Source organism: Halichoeres trimaculatus, unplaced genomic scaffold (genome assembly GCF_033239565.1).
Source record: "Halichoeres trimaculatus isolate MK-OKI-2021-1 unplaced genomic scaffold, fHalTri1.1 fHalTri1_scaffold_17, whole genome shotgun sequence".
Taxonomy (NCBI): Eukaryota; Metazoa; Chordata; class Actinopteri; order Labriformes; family Labridae; genus Halichoeres; species Halichoeres trimaculatus.
This window is the reverse complement of record NW_027437195.1, coordinates 20,152,351-20,167,526: the sequence shown is the minus strand read 5'-3', so window position 1 is coordinate 20,167,526 and position 15,176 is coordinate 20,152,351. Positions and strand designations below refer to the sequence as shown.

Below are 15,176 nucleotides of genomic sequence, written 5' to 3'. Positions count from 1 at the left end.
CTGTTAAATACCTCAGTTTAAATTAAGCTTCTGGTATAATGCATACCTGGAGAAATCTATGGACTTAATGCAGGGGGATGATTGGAGACAAGAAGCGGAATTAAGGAGGTCAGGTCTTTAGTGACCTCGAGGGTGGCCTGTGTTTGAGGTTGGATGGCATTAGTGCTGGTCACTAGCTGCTGGTCAATGCAAATAGCTTTTTGTGACATGCTGATAATTGCTGGCCAGTGCAGGGATCCTGAAGCTCATGCAAACCTCCAGGGAGGATCAAGAAGGCTTGAATCAATGGACACATGGCCTCAGACAAGGTCTTTAGCTATACAGGGTATGAATATGGTGAATGTTTGGTCCAGGTGTATTGCTGAGTACTTTGTCTTCCACTTACTACCAACAAGTTCTTGATTTCTTCTCCTTTTTCTTGAAAGATGGAGAATCACAAAGCCTTTTCAAGGAAGAACTAAATAAAGAATATATCCCCTCTTAGATATTTACGTCTTTTATGGGAAACTAGCAGAACAAGATGCTTGGCGCACAATCGTTCAGCCAGAGGGTAGGCATGATCATTGCTATTTCCATAATCAGATGGGTTTGCCATGATCCCCAGCTCCTGGGTTCACTTGTCAACTTTGATGAATCTTCAGCTTCTGTCTCCACAGCTCCAAATTATGGAGCTAAAGCACGAGACAAGAGATGGAGGAAAGATTGGTAGATGGGGAATAAAAGGAGGAGATAAGGCTTTCAACCAGTTGGATCAATCACAGGATTATTTACCTGCAAGCACAACCTGCCCGAGTGCTTGCATTACTACGTCTGGCGAACATAAAAGCCTGAATCCTACACATCAACAACAAATTGTCATTGGCATTCCATTTATGAGCCATCAAATGCCATCATATCTCCTCCAACAAGAAAGGGCTCCATCAGGTTGCACGTGGAGGCCGGAATCTCTTAACAAGCTCATCCTCATGAAATAAAGCTTGCTCCATTTTGGATTCATAAAGGCCGGCTAGCGTTTGTCAATTTGAATATCAAAAGGGGCTAGCATGGGGCCCCTTGACTGTTAAAGGCAGACTCCCATAGCTTCTACCAAGCAGGTGTGTGATGATCAATTATTAAGGATCCCACTCTGGTTACTCTTGGTGGGAGGTGGAAATGGGGATTTGGGGGTTTGTAATGACGGGGGCACATCTTTCTGAGCTGAACCTGGCTGGGGGAGAGAGACAGTGGAAAAGAGGAGAGTGAATACTATTTACATAAAATTAACAGTTCAAAAGAATGAGTTCACACACCAATCAAACTTGTTAATTGACTGTCAATGGTGTGTCCCTGAATATACAACACAACTACATTATTCATCTTAGGCCCTGACAGGGAAGACAGTCCAATTTGCATGGGCGTTCTAAACGTGATCAACAACCACAATGCCGCATGCATTTTTAATAGGCTAGAGATGGCGGGCCTTTAATATTCATAAGGGTCAAACAATTGCATATGACATTAAACTTTCTATAACAAGGTAAGTATTTTTCAAATGTAAGCCTTAGTGGTCTAAGTGGCCCGCAGAGAAAAGCACCAGAGAATCAATACTTCAAATCCATGAGGGGTTTCTGCTGTTTTGCTGCACTGGATATTTCCTGTGATGGTTTTATTGTTTTTTTTTAAAACTAAGGTTTACTGACTGCATTTTGAAAACAAAAAATGACCATTTATCAAAATATTCTGGATATTGTTTTTTCCCATTAGTTATCATAGTCCATTCAAGTTCCTATCTTGACAATTTTGAAATTAAAAACCAGATAGGTTTCTAATTTCTGATGTATGATTTGATTTACCAAAAAAAACACAACATATTGTTGAGTTAAACTCACTTTTCTTCCACTTAGCCGAGTGTTAACACGCTGATATTTCAAACTCAAACTTGTACCATATTGTTATGTACAATGAAAAGCACATAAAGCAACCCATATATAAGTTGTTTTTGTTTACACCAAATTGAAGTGTAAGACACTTCTAATGCTTTTTAATACCTAAGTTCTAAACACTAGTGCAACACATAGCACTTTTAAAAGTAGGGAAAACTACTCTACTCTTTCTAAAGCTTCTCTTTTTTTAAATCATTAATTTAAAGGAAACAGTGGTAAACTTTTAAGTAAGAAAAAGAAAAAGAAAAATATGAAATGTGTTATTTTTTTCACTGTTTCAGAGGAGGATAGCACAATTGCAAATGCAGAACATGTGCCACAAGAAAAAATCCACCTATATCCCAGGTAGAGGACCAAAGATTTCTCCAGTGATGATTTTTTGGGAACACTATCCCAAGTGGCTACATCTTTTCAGATTAGCTTTACCTGCCCTGTATGATGTGATCTCTTTATACTGTTATTGTCTGATTCATAACATCAGTAACATTGCTTTTATCAGAAACACATGGATGAAAACTTAACCATAACAAAAGAAAATAGAATAAGATGTAGTCTGTTTTTTTTCCATTAAAAATAGAAACATCACATTCATACACTGCTCATCAGCTTATTTGACCTGCTCTGAGATGTGCATAAACTACACATTAAGACACAAAAAAGTGAAAACAAATGTCAGTAACCTAATCGTTGTCAGCAATCCAGGGCAGGTTATCATATCAGCTCAAAATAACTTCACATGTGTCTTCCAACTTGAAGTAATACACTTTTAGAAAACATAGATGAGCCCAAAAGGATCTCACACTATAGTATATTTCATTGTTAAGGTTCCATCACTTTCCTAACAACCCCAATGACATGTCAAAAGGTCACCTTCCCCAAAGACTCTCCCTCTGTCCATCTCAGTGCACTGCAGACACTAACATACATGTTAATGTACCCAAGTAGCGCTCTGCAGGGTCTGCTTCCAACCAGTTAATGGTGTCTCCTTTCAGGCTGGAGTGTCTGAGGTGTTTCTAATTGCACTTTTTTTTGTCAAAGAGCTTCCAGAGATGACCAGACAGTGCCAGACTATATTCACATTGGTGTTAAAGGTGTCTCCAAGTGTCATTAGATTGGCTTTGGAGTGGTATGGATGAACAGAGCTGGCCTGGATAAAATAACCTGGTATTGATGAACAGTCAGGTTTTTTTTCCCTCTATGGTTCCAAGGACAGGGAGAGGTGGAAAACTGCTCCTATCAGATATGCTAATGGTCACATTTCTCCCTATTGAGACTTCATGCATAATTTAAGCAGGAAAATGAGGATACAAATGTGTAAAATCGTTTGGATTAATATGGTGCATCTTCTCCCTCATGACAGGACACATGTAACTACTTTAAAAGACTGAAGAGCTACAGGCTGTGAAATCAGAAAACATATAGTTGTATATATTTCTGGTTATATTTATGTAGAGATTTTTCTTAAATTGCACTAGTGTTGTTTATTGTTCCACCTTGAGGCAAGGACAAACATATAAAGCTTGATACTATGATTAAATAGTGAAAAATGACAATAAAGAATCGTGAGTATAAAAAGGTTTTTAACCCAATATACTGCATTTACTTTGTATGATCATTGATACATATTTAACTTTAACTTTTTGTTAAATGGAACTGTCTTTTGATTACTTTTAATCCCTCATGAAACATTCTTTAAATGCAACATTTTCCCAAATTTCCATCGTGACTCCTCTTTCACTTTTTCTTCATTTCTTGAATATTTTAGACTTGGCAAATAGCTCCAAATAGTTCAAAATGTGGGGATCAAAAAAACCTAAGGTTGAAGTTTTGCTGAATGTATTTAAGAGCATATATTATTTCTCCTTTTTGGTGGGGATTTGATATGCAGCGACTGTTTAATCCTTGTGTGGTGGATGGCAGTTTGTCAGGGATGTGTGCTGTGATTTCATCTTGAACTGGCTTCAAGTCTGTGCGGCTCTTTCAGCATTAGCGCATTCAAAGCAGATCACGTCTGGGAGTGGGAAATGATAAGAGATGGGCTCATGTTGTGCTGCGCCCTGAGGAAATCCTGCCTCTTCTGACACCTCGTTTCTACAAATACAAACCTTTCAGGAGAACCACAACCGATCCTCCCTCTACAGAATCTTGCCCCATGTTAGGCGTCTGATTTGAGGCTTCACGGGGAGGGGGGGTGGAAGATATTTGCCTTTTTTTATTCCTTTCTTTTTTCTCTCCACTATCTTTTTTTTTCCACTTCCTGTTTGTGCTCCAGTTTGAGCCTAACCCCTGTATGCTCAACTGTCACACAAAATCAGTGTTACTTAAACGGCGACATAAATAGCTGTATGAAGTGCACAAAGAAAGGCAAGTATACAACATTTCAGAATGCATTCGTTCAAGTCTACAGCTGCACATTTATTCAGAGAACAGTCACGAGCATATGCTTAAAACGAAGGGTTGTTAGGACAACAGATTTAAAGAATATCAAAAACTACAGAACTGTAATGAAGCCATTGTTGAGGCAACGTGTGGTCGGTCAGAGTGGGGGACACTAGCCTTTCCCCAACCCCCACCTTCTCCAAGCTTATGTGTATTTTTCTGTTGTGCCTGGATGTCTGCTCTCGACATGCCCACTGCATAGACACTGAACCGTGTGGAAGAGTAACACTGTCATGTCAGCTCTGGTCAACTTTATGCTGGTCAGGAGCTGCCGCTCAGTGGTATAACCAAGGTCAGGGGAAGATGACTGCTGGATGCTCTAGGAGACACATCTGAACGCCATCAGGCATGGATACACAAATAAATAAACAAATCTCTTTTCTGTGATGTGATGGAAGAAAAATGGCCAGAAATGAATCAAGTTTTGATTGATTTATTTATGTGTTAATGTACTGATTAAAAAAATAAAGATGATAGATTATAACAAACATTCAAAGCTGATGTAATAAAATGTCTGCTGCTATGGAGAACTGTGCCACACTCGAGCCAGGCTGTGGATGAAGAGTGATGGAGGGGCATGCTTTTTTCATCGCGTTAGGCAAAAAGCCCTGCTCCCTTCAACTGTCCCGACCTCACATTTTTTGACAAATTGGTTGTGAGGCTTTTACGACTGATGCACATATCGCAAAAATCATTTCTGCCAAGCTTCCTCTATGACCTGCCCGTGGGACATGACAAGCCCCTCCATGCATCGCTCTATCAAACTGAATCTTTCCAGGACAATGCAAATTATGACAAATTCCATCATCCTGCATTATGCGCTTTCCTGCTAATCTCCCTAATTCGAGAGAATCGGGGAGGGTCTCGCTGTTTCAGCTGAGGGGCATGTTGTCTGATTGAATGATGCTGAAACTGCAACCCTCAACCCCCGTTTCTTCCTCCCTTCCCAGCTGTGACCACCTCGTCTCCTCTGTCTTTTCATATTTTTCCTCTTTTTGAAGCTCTCTCTGTCTGCCTGTCTGGTCATAAAGGTACTAACTTAACCTGGGCACAAAAGAATTATATCACCACACTGTGCTGTGGCACAGCCATTACAGTGTGGCTGTCACATGGAGTGAAGTTAAGTAGGTCTGTGTGTGTGCGACATGAAAGATGTGACCACAGTGTGGAATGTCTATTCTGCATGAGACTGTGTGGATGTCAGGAACAAATCAACCTTCAACTCAGCGACACGAAGCTGCTGCTACAAAGAGACAAGTCCACCACTTTAAAAACATCCACTTAAACAAACATGCAGAATCGCTCTTCCTTGTCCTGCCCTATTTCTACTCTACACAACACAAAGTCAAATTTCTAAATAAATAAGATGGAAAAGCAGCAAATAATTTAAAAAAAGGTAAGAGAACGATCAAGAAAGTGAAAGAAATGCAGTCATGGGGAAAGAGGTGCAGTTCCTTCTCATCTCAACAGATGGCAGTATTGCTGCATTAAACAGGCAGCTAGAGACTCCACACTGCTGGTCTTATAAAGTCCACTCAATCCATAAACAAGCAGGCTAGACAGCATTGCAAGTCTTTGTGGATTTTCTTCTTTTCCTTTCCTTTTTTTTCTTTAGTGGAGTCAAACGTTTGCATAAATAAGCCACAAATTCCAGCAGAGCAATGCAGGCACAATGTTGAATGAAATACACAGGAAATTTAAGAAAAGGGTAGATTTTGTAGTCATTATTCTTTATAAATACTGAAAATCTAGTGTTTCATTAAGGAGTCACACAAAAAAATTGCAAAAATAGAGCTTGCGAAATACAAGAAAATACAGATTTTCCATTGTTAATTTGAAACATTTACATTACAGTAAATGAAAATCTTTGCTTTAGTATTAACTCACCCTAAGAATCCCAACTTCATAAGATAACCAAGACTCACTGGACCAGACATCCCCTTGCAAAATAAATGACATTAATTATGCATATATCTTAAAAGTGAACATAATATGTCCACGGAAAAAAAACCCAAGAAGCTGTAGATTATTTATCTGCAACAGTTTGTACCAAAGTTTAGTACAATTTTAGTTTGAAAAATTAATGATCCAGCTGAAAAGTCACAACTCAGATTGGATGGAGCAACTATCCAAAAGTAAACAAAGCAAATTCTGGCTCTTCTTTGGGTTGAAGTGGTTCTAGCGAAAAATTCCTCTGTGAATGAAGATGAAATGAGGAAATCACACACTGTTACATGTGTAAGAAAGAATAATCTTTTTCTACCAGAGGCATGTTCAACATATGGATACACAAGTGCATTCTGAGGGCCTAACGTACAAACAAAATGTTGTGTTCCTTAAAAAAAACATCCATTATGATTTGCCTTGAGTGTTGCATTTATCCTCTGCAAACACAGCATTCCATCAAGAAAAAAAAAAGAGTTCTGCTGTGACAGGGAGGCACAAATATAACTAAAAGCAAGAGTGTTAACCTAAATGTTTTCAATGCCGGATGCCTCTCCTGTTGTCCTTGTATTGTTGCGGGTAAAGTATTTTGTCTGGGAGTAAAACGTTTGAAAAGTATGAAGTTACACTGTTCCCTATTACAGTCTGTATGTCACCACATTAGTATGTGTGGGACCTGCTCCTGTTTTGTTTTGTCTGTATTTGCTCCACATCTGTATGTTTCACAAGCAGCATCTTCTAGACTCTGTGTGTGTGTGTGTGTGTGTGTGTGTGTGTGTGTGTGTGTGTGTGTGTGTGTGTGTGTGTGTGTGTGTGTGTGTGTGTGTGTGTGTGTGTGTGTGTGAGTGTGTGTAGCCCTGTCAGCTATGCCCTCTCGTCACTGCAGGGGGAAGAAACACACCCGGGCAGCTCTGAATATAGTGGCTAGTTACCATAGTAATGGGATGGTCATACGTCTCTCCTCTCTCAGACAGTGATGGGAGTGGACAGGACACGCCGCTATGCTTTTTATCTATGCATTTGCTATTCAGTTATTTCATTCCACAAATACAAAAAAAGCCAAGGCACCCCACCTCTCCTTCCTCTGTATTCAAATCGAGGGGTGAAATGGGAAATAAATAGTTGGATATGGGGTGATAATTCACACATGGGACTACAAATAATGCTGTGTTTTGACTGAGTGCTTGTGATTGCAATTGTAATAGCGTGAGTGTCTTGGCAGATATCTGCGATGGTGGGATCTTTACATGACGCTTTTCAGATGCCTTCTTGCTGTCTATGAACCATTCACCCCTCCAATGCTTATCAGCGGTGACAAAGTGGGAAACAAACAAGCGGGCACACACGAACAAGCTAAATGTTGTGTAGCAAGCGTTTCTTTTAGGCTGACACAATTTATCAAAAATTAACACACAGTTAAAGAAATTTGCATTACAGCGCATTTTTAGGAAAAAATCATGAAAGTATTTCCAATAAGCTTCTGGCAGTTACAGAGGTTACTTTATATTTATATGCATGCCAGTTATTTTTGTATTTCCTCTGTCATTCAGTATGTAAAATAAGAACACAGATGATGGCTATGGCTAACCCTGCCCCTGCTTCCCATGGCTTGTTGACATGAACCAAGGCAGTCAGGCACCAATAATACATGAAGAGCTGTTCAAAGGCAATTAGGATCAGTTGTCACGACCGGGCCCATTAATGAGCGGGAGTGTGGCAGGGGCCGGGGCAGAGGCGCAGCACTGGCGTACGTGGCCGCCTGAGAGTCAATGCACTCTGACAGATCCAGTCCTTCCCCTGTCCTCGCCTGGTACAAGCTGATACCAGCCTGGTCCCCACGTGGTGCTGCTGAAGCAGCAGCAGCAGAATGGGATAATGTGGCAAAGAATGCACTGACTCCTGAAAATGACTGCTGCCATGGTGGGTCAGGCTCTACGAGGTCACAGCAGGGGGGGAAAAAGACAGTGGCATGAGGCGCGTGGCAAAGGACATAATTACCTTCGCTGCCTTCTGCACGTCCTAAAAACTGCTCCCTCATCAGATTTGTAAGATGATCTGATTTGACCTCTTACATACATGTGTACAGACTTCTGGGGACAGTTCAACTAATGCTCAAAGAAACACACATTATCAACAGAGTGATGTGACAAAACGTCAATGCAGATGCACATGCCGCTTCATTGACAAAGATGAAGGAAGTCTAAGTTTTGGGGCTATGGTCATATGTTGAGGAAAAACAGATGTAGCATGGAATGGTGTTATTTTTAACGGCAATACTGTACTGATGAACACAAAATAGTACTGAGTTGTTATCAAAGAACATAATCAGAGTAAAACTGCAAATGAAAATTGATCTTGCAGACAAAATACAGCTGAGTCTGTTTTTTTTACAAAATAAAAAATAGTGGAAAAAATACTTAAGACTTGAAAAGATCAACATTTGTTTGTTAAAACTCAACATACAGCGAAGTACTGCACTGCACCAGCATCATAAGATAACAGCTGTGATAATATCTGGGGTTTCCTTGCTAATACATGCTAACACACTGTGGGTGTAAAGATATTTGTTTACACATGTTTGAGCTGTGATGGTTTTTAGATGATTTGCATGCCATCAGCAGGCTTTTAGTTTATCTTTAAACATATCTTTATCTATTTGTATGTCACTGAGTGCGCTTTCCCTGCCCTGTCAGTCAAAAGTGTGTTAAAGTGAGTCACCCCTGTCTCATTTTAAAGACCAAACCAGTTTACCTTGTCACACAGCCATGGTCCATCACAAAGAGTACACAGGTGTATGTGTGTGTATGTGCGTGTCTGTGTAAGACCTGGCCTCGGGGCATACAGCACACATGCCACTGTGCTAAGGCCTTACTGGGTTTGATCAGTGTGTTACGTGTGTGTCCGGCTCATGTGCAGACAGATGACCCCAGTGTTTGGGATGGAGTGAGTAAGGCCTACAGAGAGACGCTCAGGTGATGTTCAAAGGCAGGAAGTGAATCGATGCTCGCTGGGGAGAGGTTGTGAGATGAAGTCCGACTGTCAGTCAAAGACCTCTCTGACTCTCTCCAGACAAAAGTACACAATGCTGCCATTCAGGAGAGGAAACAACTGGGGTTTTTCACTTTTGCCTTCAGTCAAATAAGAAGAAAAAACAAATCTGTGTTAACATCCTCTGCTCAACTTGCAGCAAGTAACTACACGTTCTGAGGGAAACAGTAGTTTTAAGTATCCTTCAATCTCCTGTCTGCTAAAACCGCTGAGCCTTCAAGACCTCATTTTTCATCGACTCAATTACTCGACAACTGTTCCCCCCCTCTCCCAGCCCCACCTCTTCCTTTCGGCCTCATCTCTCCTCCTTCCTCAGCTGAAAGTGATCATTTGTTCTTTTATTAAAGTTGATAACATCCCTTGCATTGTCTGAGTGTGCACGCCAGAGAGAGCCGCCCCTACTGTTATAGCCTCCAGCACTTCGTATTATTGGTGCATTATTTCACGCATGCCCTCCTCTTTTATCAAGCGCTTTTGAAGTAATGTTAATAGACTAGAAAATTGAGACATTTATGAAGTATGGGCCGTGTTTATGAAAAAATCCATAAAGTGTGACAGGAGGAGAGGTGAGATAAAAGCAAGGTTTTAATAGATTATGGCAAACAGGGGAGAGGCGTCAGATGCTGACAGGCACCTCCTCCGAGATCCCTCATATTTTATGGGATTAATTTTGTTATATTAGAAATGAAGTTAAATGTCCTAATTAATCTGTTCGTGCTGCATGAATACCTCCCTGAACGCAGATGCACACACACTGTTTTTGGGCTAATTACTCTTCTGTGGTAATTGAGGTGGATGTAGTCTCTGGATGTAAGCAGAGGAAGTTTGGGGAGGTGGGGGCATGTTTGATGTGTTGGGGCTGCTGAATTGTGCATTGTTGGCTTTTCAGAGTGGTTTAACAGTCAGGGTGAGAATAACAAACCATAAAACCAGAGCACTTAGTTTAATTTCTGCTATTCATCACTAAAATTTTTGCGTTCTCGCTTTCTACACTGGCTTGTTTTTGGCTGTCAACCTTTGATTTTTTTTTACCATAAAGCAGGGCTGCTGTCGACATAAACTGCTACATTTCTACAAGAAAACCCAGAGAGAAATTTGCAAATTTTTTAAAAAACTGAATATAACATGAATGCAAGGGATTGTATAGGATGACTGAATCCCAACTGGGTGAGCTGGATTTCAACATTTCCTTTGAAGCTAAATGACTTAAGCGGAAAGCATTTCTGCACTTACTCATCGCTCCTTCTCCGAAGCTCAACTTTTAGCATTGGTACTAATAATTCTACTCCTCCCTCTCACCGCTGATATGAGTCCAGTGGCTCCACAGGCCTGTACCAGGTTACTGCTGTTACCTGACTCTCAAGGCCAGACTTAGACAGGAGCTCACATTTTGGTGTTTACTGATTTAGCATGGTAATGTATTTACCACAGTGTCAACCATAGGCTGTATACAGAATGGATAGCATGGCTCCCCCTTTTACAATTGTTTGATTTTGGAGCCAAAATACCCTCGTCAGAGGCGCCGCCATTGTGCGGCCAGAGTCTGTGCAGTAGCGAATCTGTGTGGAGCCAGATGACAAAAGGAACTTTTTTTTCTTTTGAGAGTCTGATCTCTTTAATAGGTACTGACCAAATTCTGTCAAAAGTACCAAGGACTGATTCACGAAAAATCAGAAGGTACCATGTTTAGGTACCTAATGCACACTTGTGACTGTGAGGGAACAGAAGAGTAGGAGATTTTCCATGCTGGACATGAACACAGCATTTTAAGGTTATATATTGAAGAAAGAATATGTTAAATTGGAAAAAAAAACATTTTGTCATTATACAAATTGAAACATTTTACCACATAAACACAAAAAAGTACCAAAAATTGGTACCATTGAGTACCGATACCGATTGCCAGGTACCGGGCATCGGTACTGTAACATTTCAAATGTGAAATGTACCCATCCCTACTTACTGACGAATCTTAAGATTTGTGAAATACTACTCAAGAACGACAGATGTTAATCACCGTAGCACATGACGTTAAAAAAAAACCCAGAGTTTTTTACCTATATTACAGCTGGTCACCAGCTGCAAGAATCCTCTCTGGGGATTGATTTGATATAAAAGGATTAATACTAAAGACTACTAAAAAAAAAGAGTTCCCTCCACCCATGACTTCAAGGCTGTTGCAGATTGTTTCAACACACTTAGAGTCGTCCCAGTAATTGGTTGACTGATTATGTGGTCTTTCTCCATTTATTTAATGCTTTCACCTCTTTTCTTGTTTTATTTTGTTTAGACCCAAGGAACAGTTCTTGTAGCAATATTTACCTGTCGGTATACACTGTAAATAAATAATTAAGCTAATTTAGCACAATATTTCCCATTCCCACTTTTTGGCTTACCATTAAATGAGAGTGGAAGTTACCCCAGCTCCAACAAGCAGAGGATTTGTTCTTCTTTTAGTCCTCACATGGGTGGCCACCTAACTTTACTATGACTCTGCCTGACCTCTGAACTTCTCATCAAGAGGGTCAGACAAAGTTGATCCCATTGTTTTTAGATGTTACGGCTCCTGCAAGAAGATTATTCAAATCTAACCAGCCGCAACAGCGCTCTCCTCTCTTTGACGCTAATTGGCAGCGTCACATCCACTTCCCTCCTGAAGCCTCACAGTCCACTTTGACAATTTTCAAAATCCAATGCAAATCCTATCGTGGGCTTGTGCTAGACAGCCTTCCACAATATTGACTGTCACTCACAATTAGGGGAATAAGGCAAGAGGTTAGTGTTCACCAGCAACCTGAGGCTAGCGCAGCCAGCTCCCAAAACACACCCCACAGAATCTGATCAGTGAGTATAATTTCTCAGCAAATATCCCAGGGGTGAGCCACTTACCTTAACAGGAAAGAGGAGATGTTTAACAACCATACAGATGATAGTCTCTCTACTCAGAAATGGGTTAGCTATTGTGTTTGCCTCTGTAAATGTGGCTCCAAAGGGAATGGGAGCATTAATCTAAATAGATGTGGAAAAAAATCCTGCAGTTTGAGACTCCTGATGTTAACTCTGAATCTGGTAAATTGTAGGTCAATTTTCTTCCAGCTAAGCATAATCGCCTGTTATAAGCACACACACACAAAAAATCTGAACAAAGCTGGCTGAAGACACATGCTCATGCTCTTTTTTTCCATGCCATTATGTTAATGCAAGAAAATTGTTTAAAAGCTCTTCCCAAGAAACAACAGACAGAGAAAGCAGACATAACTTTTACGTCTTTAAAAGCATGCCATTACTTGACTTTGGAGGATTTGTTTTAATTCTTTTGCGACAAAAACTGGATATCTGAGAGCCTCCTTTTGTTCGTAATGAATAGACTGATGAAATGTACTGATAAAAAGAGTAGGATTTCTTATATCTCAATTAGATTATGCAAATTATGTTCAAAACAAATGAGAGTGAAATCTGCATTAGATCTCTTATAACAAAAGGTAGCAAAACAAACAATTAGAGACAAGAACTTTGAAACCACCGCACTCACAAATGATGTATTATACTGCAAGTAAAACATATTATTGTGACAGCAGCATCTAAAAACATGTCAATTAGATAAGGACGCAATGAAGAAACAAAGCATAAATCACTGTTTCTGTCTGTATAGCTCGAGGCTTTTACCTAAACTCCCAGCATATCAAGCATTAACATACAATACACAGAGTGCGCCCCAGCTTTGACATGATAAAGGTTAACTAATTCTTTAAATCAAGTCAGATCTGAATCTGTCAGCTCGCCAGGCCGAGCCGGCAATCAGTCAGCTTGCCATTCCCGAGAGCTGAAGCTGAGAGACGTGACACGCAGACACAGACAGATGAATAGATGGATGGAGTCTGAAGGTCCAGCATCCATCACATGCCAACCGCTAATGCTGTTCCTCTCCACCTCCACCAGCACCACCCTTCAATGCAAAGTGGGACTCCAGTCAAATCCTGTAGGTCCAGGGTGCCATGTTCTGTCAGCAGCCATGTGGTGACTCTCAAACCCCTGAGCACTCATTAAATGATTACAATGGTCCTAAAAGAGTTGGACATTGGATTGCTTATAGAAACTATCCAAAGAGATAAAAAAATTCAATTTGAGCTACAAATAGGCTTGAATTTGTCATGAAAATAAGCCAATTACAGTTTTTACTTTCATTTCATTTTACTTTTCATTCCGGGTTGGTATGTACGAATCTAAGACCTGTCGTAAAAAGTAAACTGTGTTTGGAGTCAGTCAGAACTTTTACATACATCTTTTACAGACATCTGACCAAGGTCATACCTCGATTGTAAAGTCACAGCGGGGGGATAGGGTTGCCACCCGTCCCGTAATATATCAAATTGTCCTGTTTTTCACACTTAAATGTTGCGTCCCCTGTTGAATCAATATGGGACACAACTTGTCCTGTATTTCTAGTTTGCATTAAGAAAAGGCCATTTTGGTTTGTAGTTGTTAATCAGTAACCCCTAACTAGCACAAAAAGGTTGGCAAAATAATTTTTTTTGTCACTAGACAAAACCCGATGATTTCTCAGTTACTCAGGCTGATTTCATTAAAGGGGCTGTGAGGACTTTGAAAGTGATCTTGAAAAAGTCTCCTTTCTAGATATATACCTGATTGGAAACCCCACTTTAAAAATGATATTATCAGCACCAATATTGCTGGTTCCCAAATATCTTAAATTGCTACTTCTTAGCTTCCAGATGGGGTCGACCAGGACCGGATTGATCTACAGCACATCCAGGTCTCTATGACAACACCATGTCGGCTGATGAAGTTTAGTAGTGAGAAGAGATAAAACACAGAGATCTATGTTTAGCCTTTAGCTCGGGCTGTATCAATAACACAGAGGCTAAAATGTTTGTGCTAATGTTGATTCCAACCCACAGTCAGCAGTTATTCTGCAGTGGTCTGTTCAAACTTGAGTCTAGCAATAAAATGAAGAGTGAGGTTAAGTTAGCTCTGATTGGTAGATGACTGGCAGGACATAGCTAACCAGGATTTACTAACGTTACATATTTCAGACATGTCTTAGAGCACCAGACTGCCAGCTGCGCTAAATATAAACAGCTACTAAACTACTTGGAAACTGACAGTGTTTACTTGTTGTCATGTTAGCCTACAGGTACACTGGAGCACTGGGCTGACGATGTGGCAAACATATAGCCAGCTACTACAACGTTTGCTTGATGTCAAGTTACAAATGGTAGCGCTAGGTAACTATACTGATAAGTCCCTTACCTCAGCGCGTTGTATCCAGTAAAAAGTTGTCTTGAACAAAGAAAATTTGTTTCCATTCGATCTCTATTTAATTCCAAAAAAACACATGCCTTACTAAAAGTAATTTACAACAGAGTGCGGAGACTCCGGGCCTCTAGGTGGCGAGGGAGTGCAATCAAAACAGATCCTCTTCATAGGATCTTTAAGACATTATTGACTAACTCCCACTGAAATGCTCAGAAAAACAACTTTTGCAAAACACAAATTCTGTCATTTAAGTTCACTCCCCACACAGAACTGGATTTCTTATGTTAATGACCAGTTCTTCTCTAGGCTACACCAAAGTGATGGGCTTCAGGTTATTTGGTCTCACACAGCAGCCTTTTTTGTAGCTGAGGAACACTGTCACCAAGATGGAGTCAGCATGGTTGTGGTGGGGTGGGGGCTGGCACCAAGCGCTTGCTCACAGCAAGGGGCTAATTGTATCAATATGTAAAAAACCCTTGCTGTATTGAGGAGTTGTTAATACATTTTTGATCAAATTAAGCCACTGTAGCGTGGAGAAGGAGCAGA

At 40.4% G+C, this 15,176-nt stretch overlaps 1 protein-coding gene across 1 annotated transcript in view; it reads right to left on the bottom strand.

Moving 5' to 3' along the window:
- dph6 (diphthamine biosynthesis 6) overlaps positions 1–15,176 on the bottom strand; it is a 69,680-nt gene that overhangs the window by 16,155 nt on the left and 38,349 nt on the right. The gene's annotated exons all lie outside the window — the stretch shown is intronic.